General features: G+C 46.7%; 1 protein-coding gene across 7 annotated transcripts in view; it reads left to right on the top strand.

Moving 5' to 3' along the window:
* The first annotated feature begins 219 nt into the window (after positions 1 to 219).
* MICAL3 (microtubule associated monooxygenase, calponin and LIM domain containing 3) overlaps positions 220 to 18,723 on the top strand; it is a 141,604-nt gene continuing 123,100 nt past the window's right edge. For 3 of the 7 annotated variants that reach the window (XM_070453286.1, XM_070453285.1, XM_070453284.1), the window contains exon 1: positions 221 to 431. The gene's annotated coding sequence lies outside the window, so the exon portion shown is untranslated. Of the gene's footprint in view, positions 432 to 1,979; positions 2,080 to 2,694; positions 2,795 to 18,723 lie in introns of all 7 variants that reach the window. The other 4 variants (XM_070453288.1, XM_070453287.1, XM_070453283.1 and 1 more) reach the window with 3 other exon arrangements.

The raw sequence follows: 18,723 nt of genomic DNA, 5'->3' as shown, positions 1-18,723 counted from the left end.
ACTGGGCCTGCGGGGGGAGCGGAGAGAAGGACGGGTGTGGAGGCAGCCCTCTCCTTTACCTTCTGCATAGAACCATGAGCTTCTGGCAAAGGCTGAGCCAGCGGGTCGCGACGGCGTCCCTGGGGACGGGCGGCAGAGCGGGTTCCGGAGGCGCGCTGAAGTCAGCGCCCCGAGGCCGGGGTCCGGTGGTCGCGCCCCAGGGGCCGCAGCCCCGCCCTCCCATGTGTCCGCCCCACCCGGCGGCAGCGCCGCTACCACAGCAGCAGCCGTGGTGCTGCTCGCGCGGGACGCCGACTGCTGAGGGGGCGGCTGCGGGTTGAGGCGCCGGCCCGAGGCGGGTCGCCGCGGGGCTAGGCCGCCGGACGCCGCGGCCGAGAGTCTGGACTGCGGGCTGCGGTCGGGACGCTAGCGCAGCGCGGCATGAGGCGGAGGTGAGACAGGCTCCGGACCTGGCCCGGGACCCGCGCGGGCTGGGCGCCTCCCTCTGGCCGCCGCTGCAGCCCCGGAGCGGACGGCAGGCCCGGGTTCAGGGCCGCTGGCGGCGGGCGGGAGGCTGGACGTGTTTGCCGGGGGCGCCGCCGAGGCCGGGCACGAGGGGATCCGCGAGCGGACGCGCAGCTGAGGAGCCGCGCCGGAGAGGGAGGGCGCGGCGGGACCTCGATTCCCTCATTCCTGTGGTGGCCCTCCGTCCCCTCAGGTCCCCACGTGTCCCCCTTCCCCCGTGTCCCTCATCTCCCCTCTCCCCACATGTTCTTCGTCCCCTCGTCTCCTTGTGCTCCCATTCCCCGTGTCCCCCAACCCCCGGGTCCCCCCATCTCCCGTGTGCCCCGTGTCCCCCGTCCCCTGAGGCTCACGGACCGCCCTGGTCTCCCGACTCCCCGCAGACTCAATTGAAGGAAGGCGTCTGCGGCCCCGCACTCAGCCCGTGAGCTCTAAGGTGGCGGCTGTTTACCGCAGGCATCGGTTACGGTGACATCAGTGCTTAGCGCTGAGAAATGCAGGCCAGTTGTGAGCAGTGTTTTCCTCGAGGCTTACACCTTCTCATTTTCTGGGACGTGGATGGGGAGATGGCGTTTAAACTTGGCGAGTCCCATCTGACAGTCTGCCCGGGAGACAGCTGTTTGGATCGTACCCCCGGGGTGCGGATGAGGTGGTGGGTTTTGCAGTGAGCTGGACCTTCCGCGTCTGCGCTGGGCGGGCGGGGAGGCCCTGCCCTCCTTACCTGGCCACGCAGATGGCAGCTCCTGGTGCTGGCTCTCCTCCGAGCACCTCTGTAAAGGGCCCTCCAGAAGCTTGTATACATGTCTTACTTCATGCTCAAGTGGACTTGGTCAGAAACTTGGCTCAGGTTGTTGTGGCCCTACAGTGAATTCTCCTTGTGCTCCAGGATTTTAAATTGTTTTCACTTTTTGGATAGGATACTAAACACCATGGCTCAATTCCAGAATTATAGGGAAAACGGTTTAGATGGTCCTCTTGCAGAGAATCTGTAGGAACTTTAGACCAAGCTGCCTTTTTGTGTTCACGATGCTAGCTTTTGAAATGTCTAGAACGTGACTGCTAAACTGTGAGGTCCCCCCACCCCACACCTGGTATGGTGCAGGTGATCATGGTGTTTCTAGGTGTGGGGCAGAAAATGGGCTCTGGAGTAATGTGTACCAAATATTCTGTGCAAGTATATCTGGCCCAGAGTAAGTGTTTAATCACCATAAGTAATTTTTTTTTTCTTTCCTGTTTGGGTTTGGGAGACCTGTGGATGATGAAATTGGATACAGTTTTGTTTGTATGCTCCCTTTTTAAGTTAGGACTAACCCTCCAATCCCCCCACTCTTCTTCCCATCCCAACCTCTGGCTCTCACACCAAAATTTTTATGGTGGGTTAAAAATTAAACTCAAACCTCTGAACCTAGAAGTAAATATCAAACAAGAAACAATTGAGCTCTTCCTTCCAGTTCAAATGTGCTTTTTTTTTTTTCCAGAAAGGATGGTACGCACCGTAGACGAGATCTTACTTGCTCAGCACAGGAGAATAAAGGGTCAGAGTGGACCCTTTCTTGGGTCTGTTGAAAATTCCTGTGGGTAAGGATTTTGGTTGATGTTGGTTTAACCTGTCCAGGTGGAACCATAAGCCTTTTCTAATTTCTCCTGGCACTGGCATCTAAGAAATGGCCTGGGTGGATGACACCTGACTAGCAAACAGGGCACACTCCTAGATTTGATGGGCTGTACCTCTGAACTGGGCTTTGCAAGGAGCAGCCATGTACCCCCTCCTTCTGTACCAGGCTCATTGTGACCAGATTAAAAGGCTATCAGACCTAATGTTCTTGAAAGCCTGAGTAACATCAGTGGTTTACGTATGTCCCGTTATACTGGATGTGATGTTTCAGTAATAATTGTACTCTGGATTTCCTTACTGCTTTTCTTTGAGGAAGTGAAAGCTTTTTTATCGCCTGTTATCTCACTGATTCTTTTTTGTCTGAGGTCATCAGGTTTAGTGCAGTATATTATTTCCCACTTTATGGATAAAGAAATGGGGGGGGGGGAACGTGATTTGTTCTAAGTTGTGAGTTGATGGCTAAGTTGGACTTTGATTTTTCCTTCATGTGGAATTTCACTAATACTTTCATAAGGGAAAAAACCCTCTTTTTTTGAAACCTGGAAGACTTAAAGTTACTAAACCATTATGCTTTTCAGGTTATTAGACAGCTGTGAATAGTTGACATTTGCTGGGTGCTTATGTGTGCCAGGCGCTTCACGTACATCACCTCATTTGTTCCCCACGACAGTTTACAAGGTAGGACATGTTATTTTCCCTGGTTTTACAGATGATGAACTAGTGTTTGGTGAGATGCGTGGCAAGGCAGGTCAGGCCTCAAAGCTGGGCTGATTCTGAAGTGTGTGCTTCTAACCTCCGTGGATGTTAGTGGAGACGGGGAGCAGACAGCAGAGTCCCTGACACCTGTTGCTGCTGCTTGCCTGGCTCTGATGGGCTGTGCCTTGTACAGGGGTTTCATTTTTCATTGAAGTAGAAGAGTGGAAAAGATTCTGGACTATTCCTGGGCCATAAGCATTCTTTAGGCAGATCATTACTTTAGAAAAAAATGAGTTGAAAAAATATATGTATTTGGAGAGTGTGAAATGTTTTATGAGGCCAGACGGGGAGTATAGATAGGGAGACAATTGAAATGGTTTGTGGACAAAAGAAATTTGTGATATTCTAACCCAGGTAACTCCTTTAGTACCCAGGCTTTTAAACTTAAGCTGCAGGTTGAAATTGTAAACCTGGAGGCATGGCACTTGGGCTTAAATCTGTGCAGTAAATAAGACTCTCAGTTTCTACTTTAGGTGGCAGAGTTGAAAATCTGATCCCTTTTTGGTTTCTAACTTCTACAAATAATGTGGTACACTGTGAGTGGTGGGGATATTGTTTGGAAATTTATCTAAACTCTCTTCGGGCTTTCCCTTGCCTCCATGCACCCTCCTGTCACCTTTGGTTCCACTTTTCAGAATTCAGCTCTGATCCAGTGGAGTGGGTTGGGTGGTGGAGGGGACAGAACAACATCCCTTCCTTCTGGGGCTCAGCTGCACGTGACTTGCTGTTTTCTTGGTGTGGGCTTTAGCTGTCTTCTGGTGTTAAGGCTTACTATGGTAATCAAGAAACTGGGGAGGGGGGACAGGGAAACTGTTGCCCTAAAAACTCTGCAGTTCATTCACTTTTTGTCAGTGTCAGTCTTCACAGAGAAGAAAAAAATTACCACAATTGAAAAACAAAAGGAATAAAGTGGTAATAATAAGATTAAGAAGGGAGAAGTAGGATTGTTGGTTTGAACCCTGGTGGAAGGTGGAAGAGGAAAGGCAGGACCGTCTGCTAAGTGGTCAGTCCTCAAAGGTACCTCCTCACTGTCTCTGGGGAGGAGGAAAGAGCAGACTTGTGTGTGTGTGTGCATGTTTGGCTGAAGGCCAGGAGAGGGTCTTCTTGCATTAGACCGGTCTACAGAGGTCTGTTTGACCATGTATCTAGGGAAGGATCTGGTCTGGTAGACTCTGGAAGGAGGGGAGCAGCATTCCATCAGGTGGTTGACTAGTAGCTTTTATTGATTTTTCCTTGCTATCTTAAAACGGCTAACTACACAAAAGGCAGCGTGAAACTTTGGTTGGTCTGGCTTCGTCCTGTCTCTTCTCCTGCCTCTTTTCTGTTGCTGATACGTCAGCATTGGAACTTGAAAACAGGGGCAGAGCAGCCCAGAGGGAGGACCAGGGGTGGACGATACTTCTCCGGCCCATCACCCTCTGGGTTATGACAGCACACTGCTGCAGGCTGTCCCAGCCTACAAAATGCCCACTTATGAGGGTCCCAGCGACACCTCCCTGCCACCCCTCCCTGCCTTCCCTCACTTTACCCCCTCCAGCTGCCTTGTGATTCAGTTGTTGGGTTTGTGAACATGTTGGGTTTGTGAGTGGGAGAGGAGGAGAAGTGGGTAAGCAGTGTCTCAATGGTGGTCTCTGCAGGAGCACGTGGAGGCAGGTGGCTGTGTGCTGGGCCTGTTCTGAGTGGCTGCTCGGTGGGGGGCGGCACACTCCGTCCTCATGGCACCCCTGTCTCCTGCACGGAGAGCTCAGTGATGGCCCCGTTGGGAATGGTGGGCTCAGCTTCAGACCCAGGCGTTTGGTTCCAGAGCTGTGTTGTCACAGACCAGTCAAAGGCAACTGACTGGGGTGGACTTACCTCCGATCTGGGGGTCATCCTTTCTCTCTTCCAACCATCCCTGCACTGTTTCATGTTGTCCTTCTCTTCACTTTTGCATTATCTGCTTGAAGTGGTCTATGAGAGGTGCATTTAGGTTAAACTGACGTATTCCTTCAAAACGGGCAGAGTCGGAGGAGATGTCTCTGAAGCATCCAGAGGGGAACACCTGTGGGTGCCCCAGCAGGTACACTTAGCACAGTGTAGGGTCTTCAGGGACCTCGGGCTGGGCCATGGGATCGGGAAAGAGGGTGATTATAAGTCTACTCCCTGAAAAGCTCAGGAAAGCTGTCCCCTTCCCTCCTATACTTTTTGGCCTAGCGTAGGTTTCTGATTCCGAGAACTCGTGCAAACCCTATCATTGTCCTAGCTCAGCTACTTTATGGATGATTTTTATTTTATTCTGTTTTTAAACGAACTAGTGTGGGTTCCTAACTACTGTTTGGAACAGAACCTTTTACCCAGTTTGGTCATGCCTGGTCAGAGTCATTTGTTTCCCTATGAAAAACGAATAGGAAGTATTTGAACTCGTGATATGGACCTGTTTCAGTTTGTTTCCAAAGCAGAGAGGCTCTTCTCAAAACCAGACTTGCATAGGTAGGGGAAAAAACAACCTTCTGCCTTTGGCATTTTAAGTATCTTTAGACAAGTGAATACCATGGGCAATTATGCAGGATCAGCTGTCACTCAGTGAGTCTTACTGTGGGCCGACACTGCCGAGCACCTATGTGCACACACCACTTCTAGTCCCCTGCTTCCTATTCAGGAAACTTCCAGAGAGGCTGAGGTCCAGAACCGTAGATACTCTGCGGAGGCCGGATGACTGCAGATCCTGTGCATTTAATCACCTTACTGTGATGTGATGTGTTGAGGGAGCAAAAAGAAGAGGAAGCAAAGAAGAAAAGGACAGTAAAGGGCAGGGGAGAGAGATTGGTGAGATGGCAGCATGGCTGGGCCTTCGGGGCTGCCTGGACTCGGTGTGCCTCAGTAGGCTGAGCAGGACCCAGAGATGCTGCTGCCTGACCACCCTCAGGGAGCCTGGGGACAGAGGGCCCAGAATCTGAGAGCTTGGACTTCAGGCTGGGGCTTCTTCTTAGCATGTGTTTATGGAGCAACTACTGTATGTAAGGTGAGTGCTGGACAATGAGATGCTGTTTGTGTGCAAGCAGCCTGGGGCGGGGGTGGGGGTGGGGATGGGGGTAGGGATGGGGGTGGGGAGAGTAGGCACAGATGCAGAAAACTATAATGTGCTGTGATTTGCGACTCCACTGGCCAGGGAGCCCTGAACCTGGAGTGGTAAGAAAGTTTATATTATCAGGCACAGTATTTTTTTCTCCATTCAGTTTTGTTAATTTTGTGCAGGTAAGATTGAGAATTTCTAGAATTTACCCCCATGGCTATTGTTTCAATAATGTTTGTATATTTGCAAACAGAGGATCTCTTTGCTGCTGCTCTCTGAGGTCCAGCTAGGCAGCTTGGTTGCAGGAAAGGCTGGGCCCACCTCCTCTTCCTGCCAGCTGGCCTTCAGCTCAGTGCCACTGCCATTTGTGGCCTGTGCTGCTTGCCTTGGAGGTACCAGGCTCCAGGCTACCATTTCCCTGGTGCTCTGATGGGTGGGAGCAAACCTGAGCAGGAGGCGCTTAACTGATGCTTTGGGAACTAGATTGGGCCATGTTACCTCTGAGGCTCCTTTCTAACTTTCAGACCCCAATACTGTGCCTACTGGAGCCTGGGAACTCCATGGTCTCCTTGTGCTGGTACCCGCCAGCTCTCCCACTCCTCCTTCCTTAAGTATCTCTTTGTCATATGCTGTATTTGGAAGCTGCTCTATCATGGAAAAGGCCTGTTAGGACTTCTTGCTGGATATACTTAGTGAGATATGGTTTTGGCTGTGTTTTAATCTTTTATTTAATAAGACCTTTGGATCACTATGATCAAATGTATTCAGATAGAAGTTGCTGTGTCTCCTGGAAATGGTTACGCATCCTCTCCTTTGCTCCCTGCTGTGTTACTTGAGTTGACTCCATTTGGTAATAACATTTAGGACCCTTTCACATGTTGCTAACGAAACTCCCTCTGTCCAGGACCAGTGACCTCAGAGAAGGGTTCGTTAGCTTAAAGATATCCTTGCTTCAAGCAAAGTTGGTGTATGAAAATGTGGAGTGACCTCCAAAGTATAATTGTATGTGTCTGTATTTCTTGAATTCTCCATAGGATAGGAGTTTTGCAACAGAATTCCTTCTTGAGGAATTTAGAATTTTGCTTTTCTCTATACAGCTTCTCGTGATGGGTCTCCTCTTCCACTCTTGGTGGAAGTGGCTTCCTGTCATTTTTACCTGCCTTGCCTTCTCCACGCCCCACATAGGTGCAGCCTCAGAGCTGTAGACGGTCCTGGGCCCTGCCTCTGCAGGCTTCCAGGCGCTGTCCTGGCTGTGGTCAGGGTGTGTCCTGGCAGCCCCTGGCCAGCCAGCCTCTCCCCAGGCAGTATTCATTTGCACCCCCGGGGCCACCTGGACTGTCTGCACCTATGCTACCTCCCTTGCTCTGGATGCAGTTGGTCTTCTTGTGCTTGTTCTAGGCTGCTTCTGCAGGCTTTTATGAAGCCCAGATGCATGGGCATAAGTACCTACCAGGGTAGGGTGAAGGTTACTCCCTGGTAGGACATAAAGGAGAGTAAGGGGTTTGGCTTAAAACCTTGCTTGTGTTGAGATATGGGAAAGATGGGAAGGGAACTAATTTATCAGGAGTGTGCTTTATCAGTACACTGTATGACAAGACCTCCTTTAGGCCTTACAAGAGTCTTTCATATGTGATGCCCACCTAACTGGTTAGGAACCATGAGGCTCAGTGAGGTTAGGTGGCTTGCCTGAGATCTCTTAGCTAGTGAAGGGTGGCGCCAGATTAGATTAAAAGGCAGAATGTGGGATTGAGTCTGTTTTTTTGGTTCGTACCTGTGCTTCATGATCTTCTAGCTCTGCTTCATTACACCTAGGTTTCAGGGATTGCCTGAATAATCTTACCTAAGAAAGAAATCCAAAGGAAGAGGAAAAGAAAGGAGTGACATTTTCCTGGATTCCATATCTCTGTAAAGGAAAAAAATGTTGCCACCATTCCAGTTCTACAAGGATCAAGGCATTAGTCACTGCAGTTGCCCCCTGACAGTGCAGCCTGAGAGGAATTCACAGTGGAAGAAAAACAAGCATTCTGCGCTTTGGGCATGCCGGCCCCTGGATAGTGAAGATAGTTTGGACACTCAGGGAGAATTTCAGTGAGCCCAGATTCCTGCGTCTTCTTGTACGTAGAAAAGCACTAAAATCATTAACTTGAGTTGTTTGTTCTCTGTGAGTAGTAGTAATCTTTTTATGCTTGACTACATGTTTTTCTCAGCAAAAAAGTTCACACATATCCTGGCTCCTTCCTTTCTCCTTTGGAGCAGTTCCTCTGAGCTATCTGAGAGGCTGTCCCCGGGGCTACAGTCCTCAGTAAGGTTCCCAGGTGAACTTGACACACACCCTGTCTCTCACACAAACACACTCTCTCTCACACATATACCTTCTCTCTCACACACAGATTCTCTCTCTCTCTCTCTCTCACACACACACACCCTTTCTCTCCCATATACACCCTCTCTCACACACATACCTTCTCTCTACACATACACTCTTACACACACACTTGCACACACATATCTTCTCTCTCTCTCTCACACACACACACACACACACACCCCTTTTTCTGTCATATACACCCTCTCTCATTCTCACACACACTATATTTCACACACATACCTTCTCTCTATATATACACTCTAATACACACACCCCTTTTTCTCTCATACACCCTCTCTCACACACACTATGTCTCACACACATACCTTCTCTCTCACACAAACTCTCACACACATACACTCTCGTGCGCGCGCGCGCACACACACACACACACACACCCCTTTCTCTCTCACATACACCCTCTCTCTCTCACACACACACTCCCCCCTCTCTCATACATCCTCTCTCTCTGTCACACACTATCGCTCTCATTCACACTCACACATGCACCCTCTTTCTCTCTCTGTCTCTCACACCGCCCCCCACCCCCATGTATAGCAGTAAGGAGCGTGAACTCTGAAACTTCTTATGCATCATGTCCTAGAGTATGTGACCTTGTATGTGTTTTTTAACCTCTGTGGGCCTCAGTGTCTCCATCTGTGCAAATGACATGACAGTCGTCTGTGCTTGGTGTGGTTGTGAGCGTTGCGAATCCTGCCGACGCTTGGTAAAGAGCAGTGAACACCATGCGTGTAGCTGGTACTGCAGTTGACTGAAGGGACAGTCTCGGGTGAAGCTGGCTGGCTCCACGCTTATCTGTGTGAAACGCCCAGATGCACCCCAGCTGCATCCTTGGCTCTGTGTTGCTTTTTCTGTTAGCACCTCTTTGGACTTCCTGGAGTAATTTGTTCATGACTTTGTCATCTGCTGGGCCCGTTCCCTGCATGTTGTCCTGCACTGGGTGCCAGGCAGGGCCCAAGTTCCAGAGGCATTCGACGTCCCTGCTTCAGAAGAGACAGCTGGGTGAAGGGAGAAGAACGGCAGTGAGATGCCAGACGGCTCGGGCAGGTGCCTCCAGCCTTTGGGGAGAACGAGTACAGGCACTTACCACTGAGCTGTGACATGTGCAGCGCTGGTGTAGAGGCTTTGCACGCATCCTCAGCCCTGCATTCTGGATGCTGCTCTCGTTGCTGCTCCGCAGATGAAGATAGACACCCAGGTGTCTTGGCGAAGGGCACACAAGTGAGAGGAGCCTGGCGTTTGGACCCTAGTGTGCTGACGCGTGGGCCCGTGGGGGCTGCGTCTCAGCTCCCATGGGTGCAGGGCTGCCTGGAGCGAGAGTGCGGAGCACCTGGGACTCGGCAGTGAGGAGGCCGGCCTGGCAGAGTTGGGGCTGAGCTCAGTGTGTTTGGACCTCGAGCCCCATTTGGCCTGGGTGTTGGGAGATGAGTGAGACGTGTTCCTTGCCCTCTGGAATCTTCCTGTAGCTGTGGAGACAGACACACAAATAGATGCTTGCAGTGTAGTGTGGTGGGAACTGTGATGAGGGTAAGTATAGGGTGCTGGGCGCAGAGGAGAGGAAACCTGGAAACGCTCTTTCCCAGGGTCTTAAAAGGCAAGTTAACGGTGAGTGTGCCACTGAAGGCAATAAGAATTTCCTTTTGTTTGTTCCTTTTTTAAAAAAATTTTTGTTGGCATATAGTTGACTTACAGTGTTGTGTTAGTTTTTGCCGTACAGCAAAGTGAGTCAGTTATACATATACATATATATCCACTTTTTTAGAGTGTTTTCCCATTAGGCCATTACAGAGTACTGACTAGAGCTTCCTGTGCTATACATAGTAAGTCCTTATTTAGTTACCTATTTTATGTATATTAGCGTGTGTATGTCAATCCTGACCTCCCATTTATCCTTCCATACCTTCCCCCTGGTAACCATAAGATTGTTTTCTACATCTTTAACTCTGTTTCTTTTTTGTGAATAAGTTCATTTGTACCTGGATTTTTAGGTTCCACATATAAGCAATATCATATGATATTTGTCTTCCTGTGTCTGACTTTACTCAGTATGACAAAGAAGAGTTTTCTGAAAGGCAGAGGACAGCATGAGCAAAAAGGCATGGCACTGTAGGCTTTTCTTACTAAAAGCGAGTTTGTTCACCTGGTCTGATGAATGCCAGGAAACACTGAAGTTTATAATCAAGTTACTTCATTAGAGGCTTGTGGACACAGAGCAACAGCACAGAAGTTGTGTTTTGTGTTGATTAATCTGGTGGAATGGGGGAAGATGAAAGTTGGGCAAGACCAGCTATTGGAGAAGTTGGCAGGTTTTTCTCTGTAAAGGCCAGAAAGTAAATATTTTCTGCTTCAGTGGGCCATATGATAGCTGATGCAACTAGGAGACTGCTGTTATAAGTGGGAAAAGATAATTGGTAAATGAACGGGCGTGGCTGTGTGCCAGTAAAGCTTTTATGCCCCGCCCCCCAAGTTTGAGTTTAGCTAATTCTCACAGGTCACAAAATAGTTATCTGTCAATTTTTTTCTCCAACCATTAAAAAAACATAAAAGTCCTTGACTTCCAGGTTGGATTTGGCCCACAGGTCATGGTAATAATTCAGGTGTGAATGACAAACTAGAACAGGATGTTGGCGATGGAGATAGGCAGGGACTTGATGCCAGAGCCATTTTGGAAAGAAGACGCTGATTAGATGGAGGAGATAAGGAGAGGGAAGAGACCTGGGTAGCACGGTAGTGTCGTTTCGTGTCTTCCCAGCCCCTCTTCTGGTAAAACTGGTCTTACTTTCCATGCGCCAAAAATATGGCTTGATTGTGGAGAAAAACCCCAGGAATAGTGAACCGTCATGCTGTCAGCACTGAGTTGTTCTAACGGCCTCCACGTGAAGTCACTGTACCGCACACCTGTGCTGCCTGAGCCTCCAGGGCCCTCACTGGGTCAGTGTGCCCACCTGTTTGTCGGGGCACGGGAAAAGTTTAGTTTTTGGAGAACTTTTGATGTCATTTCAGACTTACAGAGAAATGGTAAGAGCAGCACTGGCAGCTCCTTTGTATCTGTTCCCTAACTTTGTTAATTAGATTTTATTACTTACGCTTTGCCCCATTTGCTTTATCGTTATTCTCCCTTGCCGACCTGGGTTCCTATTTCAGCTCTGCCTTTAGTGGCTGTGGCATCCTGGTCCTGTGTCTTTGTCGCTCTAGGTCTCAGACTGTCAGCGCCCTAGTAGAGCCCTCAGTAGGATTGGATGAATAATACACGCTGAGTGCCAAACGTGCTATCGCCTGGCTGGCAGCAGATGGTCGGTGAGTGTTAGTTCCTTTCCTTCCTCAGTCCCCCTGGAAGCAGTGAGTCAGTGAAGGAAGCAGTCGGCAGGGAGGAGCAGGGGAAATCCTGAGTCCAGGTGTAAAGAGAGGGACAAAAACAAGACGTCAGAGATGTGACCATGAGAAGGAGCTCTTATTATCAAACTTTGACACTAAGATGAGGATTTAGGGTTTTTTATTTTTGTTTTTTTTTTTTTTTGTAATCTTATTTTGATATAATTTCAGAAAAGGCAAGAATGGTACAAGGAGCTCTTGTTCCAGAAGCACCCATTGTCTTTTGTCCCATTTGCTTTTTCATATTTTTCCCTCTCTTTTTATAAGCTAGGGACATCAAGCCCTAAATACTTGAGTGAGTGTTTCCTAGGAACAGAGATACTCTGTCAGATTGTGATAGGGAGCCTGAGGTTCTGAAATAGGGACGTGGCATGGTGTGAAGATACTTGGGGAAGATGGGCTGACGGCCAGGGCCCTGTGGTAGGCAGTTTGGAATAATTTTCACTGCAGGGTGATGAGGGCAAACTGTGACCAGAAACGGGAGGGATGCAGACGCAGAAGACGTAGGACAGGGGAGAGAGTGGGAGGAACTGCGCTGCTTTCTGGGGAGGAGAGTCGCGTGAATAGCTGAAAAAGCACATTCAACTTTAGCTTATACTTGGGAAAATGAAACGTCTCTCCCACCTTTTATTCATAGTACAGTCTTTGGAAGGTAAAGGCCCACCACCTGCTGGCCAGTGGGGCTGGAGTCTGTCTGCTGCATCTTTGGAGAAGCAGTTCTTCAGTCTTTGTCCCGAAGCTGGCTGGTAGAGAGGAGGGTTCAGGTTAGGGTGAGGGTGGGGTCTGATGGAGACCGAAGAGTCCTTAGTGACAGGCAGGTGGTGTTAAGTGGGGAGGGTGGGGGGCCAAAACCACTCTTGGGAAGGCAGCTGGGCAGGACCCACAGGGAACCAGGCAAAGACGTGCAGACCAGAGACAGTTGAGAGGTAGGAGAGGACCAAACTGAGCTCCAGGAACCTGGATCAGTGGGTGCTTGTTTGGCTCTGTTTTTTCCAGTGTGAGAGCCAGAACTTTAAGAAAGCTTTAAGGAATGCCCTGTGAACAGTGCCACCCAGGATGCTAAGCCAGATCAGACTGAGGGGTTTAAAATTAGCCTCCCACTGCTGAGTGTGTTCTGAAAGAAATACCTCAGGAAGAATAAATATATCGAAAAAGGTGTTGTAGATTTGAGCTTATGTGAAAAAATGTTAGTCACGTCTGACTTTTTGTGACTCCATGGACTGCAGCCCACCAGTCTCCTCTGTCCATGGAGTTCTCCAGGCAAGAATATCGGAGTGGGAAGCCATTCCCTTCTCCAGGGGATCTTCCTGACCCAGGGATCAAACCCTTATAATAAGTATTAAAAGACTCGCCTCCTGCCCTTTGTGAAAGTGTGTTAGAGGGAAGATTGTGCAGGTCTCTCTGGCTTTCAAAATTCCCAGCTCTGGGAAAACCTTGTCATAGGAAAGTCTTAATTCTCTCTGGAGTCCTAGGGGTGAAGTCACTGCAGGATTATACTTTGTTTCCACAGACATGCATGAGCATCTTTTGTGTACTAAACACTGGGAGTGTAGGAGTGAACCATGGCCTGCCAGAGCTTGCTCATACTTTGTGGTTAAATTTTCAGAAATTTTGCAAGTTGGTTGTTAAATACAGCTGTTGTTAAAAATTAATTTTATAAGCTTATAATTAAATAAATTGTGTTGGAAATAAGAATATTTAATATATACTCAAAGTTCATTCCTTCTTCATTATTTTAGCGTGAACTGTGCTCTCAGGACTCTTGACCACATATGGTGGAAATACTGTTTTAATTATGAACTATGGTACATCTCCTCCCAGCTCTGTATTCAGAGATGTCAAGTCCAGAGCTTGAACTTGGCCATGGTGGGTGTATTTATACCATAGAAACCAACAGACTCTACACATTGAGGCTTGATTTGTTGTTTTGTTCATTGTCTAAGAAAGTGATGGAAAAATGTTAACATTTTGCATTTTTAAACTTAAAAATGTTTTGTGTCCATATCCAGTATATTGTGAGTAGCACAAAAAATTTGAGGAAATAATTCTTTTAGTATTTGACAAGCTAGGGTCCAGTTCAAAGAGAAGTTGCTTATGTCATGTTTGATACAGCTTTTTTTTTTGCCATTCCATGCAGCACAGAGGAGCCTAGTTCCCCAACCAGGGTGAAATTGCCCCCTTGCAGAGGAAACATGAAGTCTTTTCCACTGAACTGCCAGGGGAGTCCTGATATATATCTTTCTTGTCCAGTTTTTTTTTTTACTCTTTAAGGTAAATGATAATAACCAACATTCACTTATTTATCAGTTGAATCTATGGATTGGCCATCAGTTCACTTCAGTTCAGTTCAGTCACTTAGTTGTGTCCGACTCTTTGCAACCCCACGGGCTGCAGCATGCCAGGCTTCCCTGTCTATCACCAACTTCTGGAGCCTGCTCAAACTCTTGGCCATTGAGTTGGTGATGCCATCCAACCATCTCATCCTCTGTTGTCCCCTTCTCTTGCCTTCAATCTCCCAGCATCAGGGTCTTTTCCAATGAGTCAGTTCTTTGCATCAGGTGGCCAAAGTATTGGAGCTTTAGCATCAGTTCTTCCAATGAATATTCAGGACTGATTTCCTTTAGGATGGACTGGCTTGATCTCCTTGCAGTCCAAGGGACTCTCAAGAGTTTTCTCCAGTACCACAGTTCAAAAGCATCAATTCTTCAGCGCTCAGCTTTCTTTATGGTCCAGCTCTCACACCCGTACATGATTACTGGAAAAATCATAGCTTTGATTAGATGGACCTTTGTTGGTAAAGTAATGTCTCTGCTTTTTAATATGCTGACTAGGTTGGTCATAGCTTTTCTTCCAAGGAGCAAGTGTCTTAATTTCATGGTAGCACTTAACCATCTGCAGTGATTTTGGAGCCCAATAAAATAAAGTCTGTCACTGTTTCCCTTGTTTCCCCATCTATTTACCATGAAGTGATGGGACCGGATGCCATGATCTTTGTTTTTTGAGTTGCATTTTAAGCCAGCTTTTTCACTCTCCTCTCTCACTTTCATCAAGAGGCTGTTTAGTTCCTTTTCACTTTCCGCCATAAGGGCCTTTCTATGGATTGGCCATAGATATGAATTAAAACAAACAAAAAAAAATTTTGAGCATCAATTGACTATACGGACTAAAGAGCATTATGTATTTTATACTCTATTACTTATTACTATGGGCTTCCCTGGTGGCTCAGTCAGTAAAGAGCCCTGCAATACAGGAGACCCATGTTCAACCCCTGGGTCAGGAAGATCCCCTGGAGAAGGAAATGGCAACCCACTTCAGTATTCTTGCCTGGAGAATCCCCATAGACAGACGAACCTGGCAGGCTACAGTCCATGGGGTCACAAGAGTCGGACACGACTTAGTGACTAAACCACCACCACCACTTATTACTATATATTTATTACTACTATATATTTTGTACTCTATTACTTATTACCATTTATTTATTAATTTTGAATATTTTATTGCTATTATATGTTATATAACTTTATATCAGTAAATTTTATAATAAATGTACATGCATATAAATAACACAAAAATGGTTTAGAGAATAGGTTGTTAGGCATTTACCTGCACAACACCATAGTGAGTTAAACAAACATTGCTTTCACGGAGTTCACAGTTTAGTATGGATGAGTCATAAATCACAGACATGCATAAGTGTGCAAAGGGCCTGGAGGAAGGCCCAGGGTAGGGCCTGGGAAACTGTGACGAGGTGCTCAGTCTGGCCAGAGCTGTAGGCTGGGGAGTGGAGGGGCCAGACCAGAGGGGCCAGCTTCTGGGGAACCAGGGAGAAATGTGAGGGCTTAGAGGGTGCTCAATGATTGGAAGGAAGCAGGCGGGGCTTTTGGAAAGAAAGGTGGGTGTGGATCAGGTGGCTGCCTGCTGTAGGTCATGTGAAGGTCGTGTTAGCAGTCAAGGATCCTGCTTTTAGGCCGATTGGCTGCTTAGCTGCCGCAGGCATGTAAATATGGCTTCCTGTTTGGCTTTAGATAATAGGTGTTAATAATGTTTTTGTGAAGTTGATACTTAAATTTAACACATACAAATTATCTATTTCCTGTGTGCAGGACTTTGTGCTAATGGTTTTCAAGGGGACATAAATTGTTAATGTTGTCCTTGTCTATTAGGAATTCGTTCTATGGGAATGTGTTATATGGTAGGAGAGCCAGATATATGTATAGTGAACTGTAACATACGGTGACTTTGAACAAATGCTGTGCAGAAAGCAGTTCATTCTGGTTGTGGGTGGGAAGGCCATATAGACAAAGCAGGGAAGTAGTTTTCAGTAATCTGCTTGGGGAACCCCAGAAGAGTGTCCCTACATTTGACGAAAAACCCTTACTGTCTTTATTTCCTGATTTATCCCCATTGTCTAGGGATAAATACTCTGAAGTCTTTGATTATTTCATGAATGCTGATTCTGCTTCTATAACCAGACTGCTGGGGGGGGGGGGGGGTGGGGGTTGGGGTGAGGGCTCTTCCTCAGAGTACCTGACCAAGAGCTCATGTGCTCTTAAAGATATATATATATACATATATGTATATATATATATTCTATATTCACCAGTAAGGCATCCTAGAATTAGGGGTTTAGAAGAGACTTTAGACAGAAACTATCAGCATGATGTTTAGGGGTGTGCTGGGCTGGGAGAAGGAGCTGGAGCAGACTCCCTGTCTCCCCTAGGCTGAGGCTAGCTCACGGGGGTCCCTTAGTGCGGTGGTGGAATTCCTCTAATGAAATCTTTGGTGAAAAGACTCAGCACTTCTGTTCTCTTTATTTTATCACCATTTGCTTAGTACCTACTGTGTGCCAGGGCCTGTGTTACTTATGAGAATACAAGGACACAAAAGACATGATACTGCTCAAAACTGTTTTTGTTTTATAATTCACGTACCATGGAGTTCATTCATTTAAAGTGTACAATTCACTGGTTTTAAGTATATCCATAGAGTTGTACAATCATCACTATAGTTAATTTTAGAACATTTCTGTCATCCCTAAAGAAGTTATGCATGGCAGCAACTCTCTTCTTTCCAGTCTCTCCTCTGAGCCATGGGCAACACTAGGCTCCTTTCTGTCTCTATAGATTTGTTATTGTGGACATTTCATATAAATGGAGTCATACATTATGTGGTTTTCTGTGACTAGATTTTTTTTCCCTCAGCATCATGTTTCAGAGTTCATCCATGTTGTAGCCTGTATCAGAATTTCATCCCCTCTTATGGCCAAATAATATTCCATTTTATGGATCTACTACATTTTCCTTATCCATTCAACAGTTGATAGACATTTGGCTTTTGGCTGTTTTGAATAACGTCGTGGTGAATGTTCATGTACCAGCTTCTGAGTGGGTGTGTGTCTTCACTTCTCTTGTATGTATACATATCTAGGAGTGAAATTGCTAGGTCATGTGATAACTGTGTCTGACATTTTGAGGAGCTGCAGAACTCTTCCAACGTGGCTGCACTGTTTTCCTCTCCCAGCCTCACTGTCCGAGGATTCAAGCTCCTTCACATCCTTGCTACCTCTTGCAGTTATCTTTTGGTTCTAGCCGTCCTAGTGGGTGTGAAGGAGTAGCTCGATGTGGTTTTGATGAGCATTTTTGAAATAGTTAATGACGTTGAGCAGCTTTTTGTGTGCTTATCAACCATTTGTATATCTTCTTTGGAGAAATATCTCTTAAAATCCTTTGCCCCTTAGAAAATTTGGGTTCCTTTTTATTTATCAGGTTGTAAGAGTTCTTTATATATTCTGGATATGAGTTTCTAATGAGATATATGGTTTGCAAACATTTTATCCCACTCTGTGGGATGTCCTGTCTTGATAGTTTTGGAGTATAAAAGTTGTTAATTTTGATGAGTCAAGTTTGCAGTCAGTTTTTGAGTAAACTCAGATTTACATGACACATTTCTATGCGTTTAGGTGTTCCTGTTTTATTTGACACGTTTCTGCAGCTGAATAGTCTATAACCAGTTTCATAGCCTTTACTAATCAGACTTTCTTCCCATGGACAGAGGAGCCTGGCATGCTGCAGTCCATGGAGTTGCAAAGAGTTGGACCTGACTGAGTGGCTAAGCATAGCACTTCGTATGTTGGTGACTTTGTTTTAGTTTTTAGAAACTTAAAATCTTATGAAAGCAAAGACTAAAGCATAAAGGCTCTTCATAGCATTTTACTAATCATGTTGCTGATAAAAACAGCCATAAGCTGATGGCTCTTAAATACACAGAGTGGGGACCAGGCTTCTGGGAGTAGCTTAAGGTTGAACACAGTATATTGAAGTTGTATTTAAGGACAAGTGAAGAAAGTAGAGCAGTGTCACTTTCCATTGTAACCTTAACTTTCTTGTGTTATCTAATGAGATTTTCAGCTCAATTTACTCTAGTATAAGACATAGAATTTAATAACTAGAGGTGTATCTGGGTTATGTAGGTAAGTTACCATAATGAAAAATGTGAACTGTCTCCTATCCTGATCCTGCAAGATATTTTAGCAGTCTACCTTCTCCCAGTGTTGTTCAGACAAGACTGAAAAGAAGTAGGCATCTGACTTACATGACAGTGTTGTGTTGGCTGAACCATGTGCCCCCTACTGCCTACCTGTAACAGTAAGGAGTATGCTCCCTCTGTGAGTGAGCCAGCTCAGGAGGTGGGCTGTTCCTCGTCCAAGATCACATTCCCAGTCGGTGGGAATGCTGGGGTCTCTTTGGGGGGACATACTTGGGATTACTTGCATATGTGGTATTCCAGTGCCTCATTTGCTCTGTATCCCTTTCTTAATTGGATATTTCCATTTCTAAGTTGGAGTAAATGAATGTGTGTATTTTTTTTTTCCCTTTGCATATAATCTGAACAAGTAGGTATAAACCTTGTAGCTGGAGCCTAGAGAGAGTATGGAACGTAGGAACAGGCCTGTGATGGAGAGGAGACCTGGGTAAAGACGGTGGAGAAGGTAGAAGTCCTATCTGTCCAAATGCAGGACAGTTGTGGGGTTTATGA

This window comes from Odocoileus virginianus, chromosome 23, assembly GCF_023699985.2.
Source record: "Odocoileus virginianus isolate 20LAN1187 ecotype Illinois chromosome 23, Ovbor_1.2, whole genome shotgun sequence".
In the NCBI taxonomy this organism is placed as follows: Eukaryota; Metazoa; Chordata; class Mammalia; order Artiodactyla; family Cervidae; genus Odocoileus; species Odocoileus virginianus.
The sequence above is the reverse complement of the archived record's forward strand: the minus strand, read 5'-3'. Positions and strand labels throughout refer to the sequence as shown.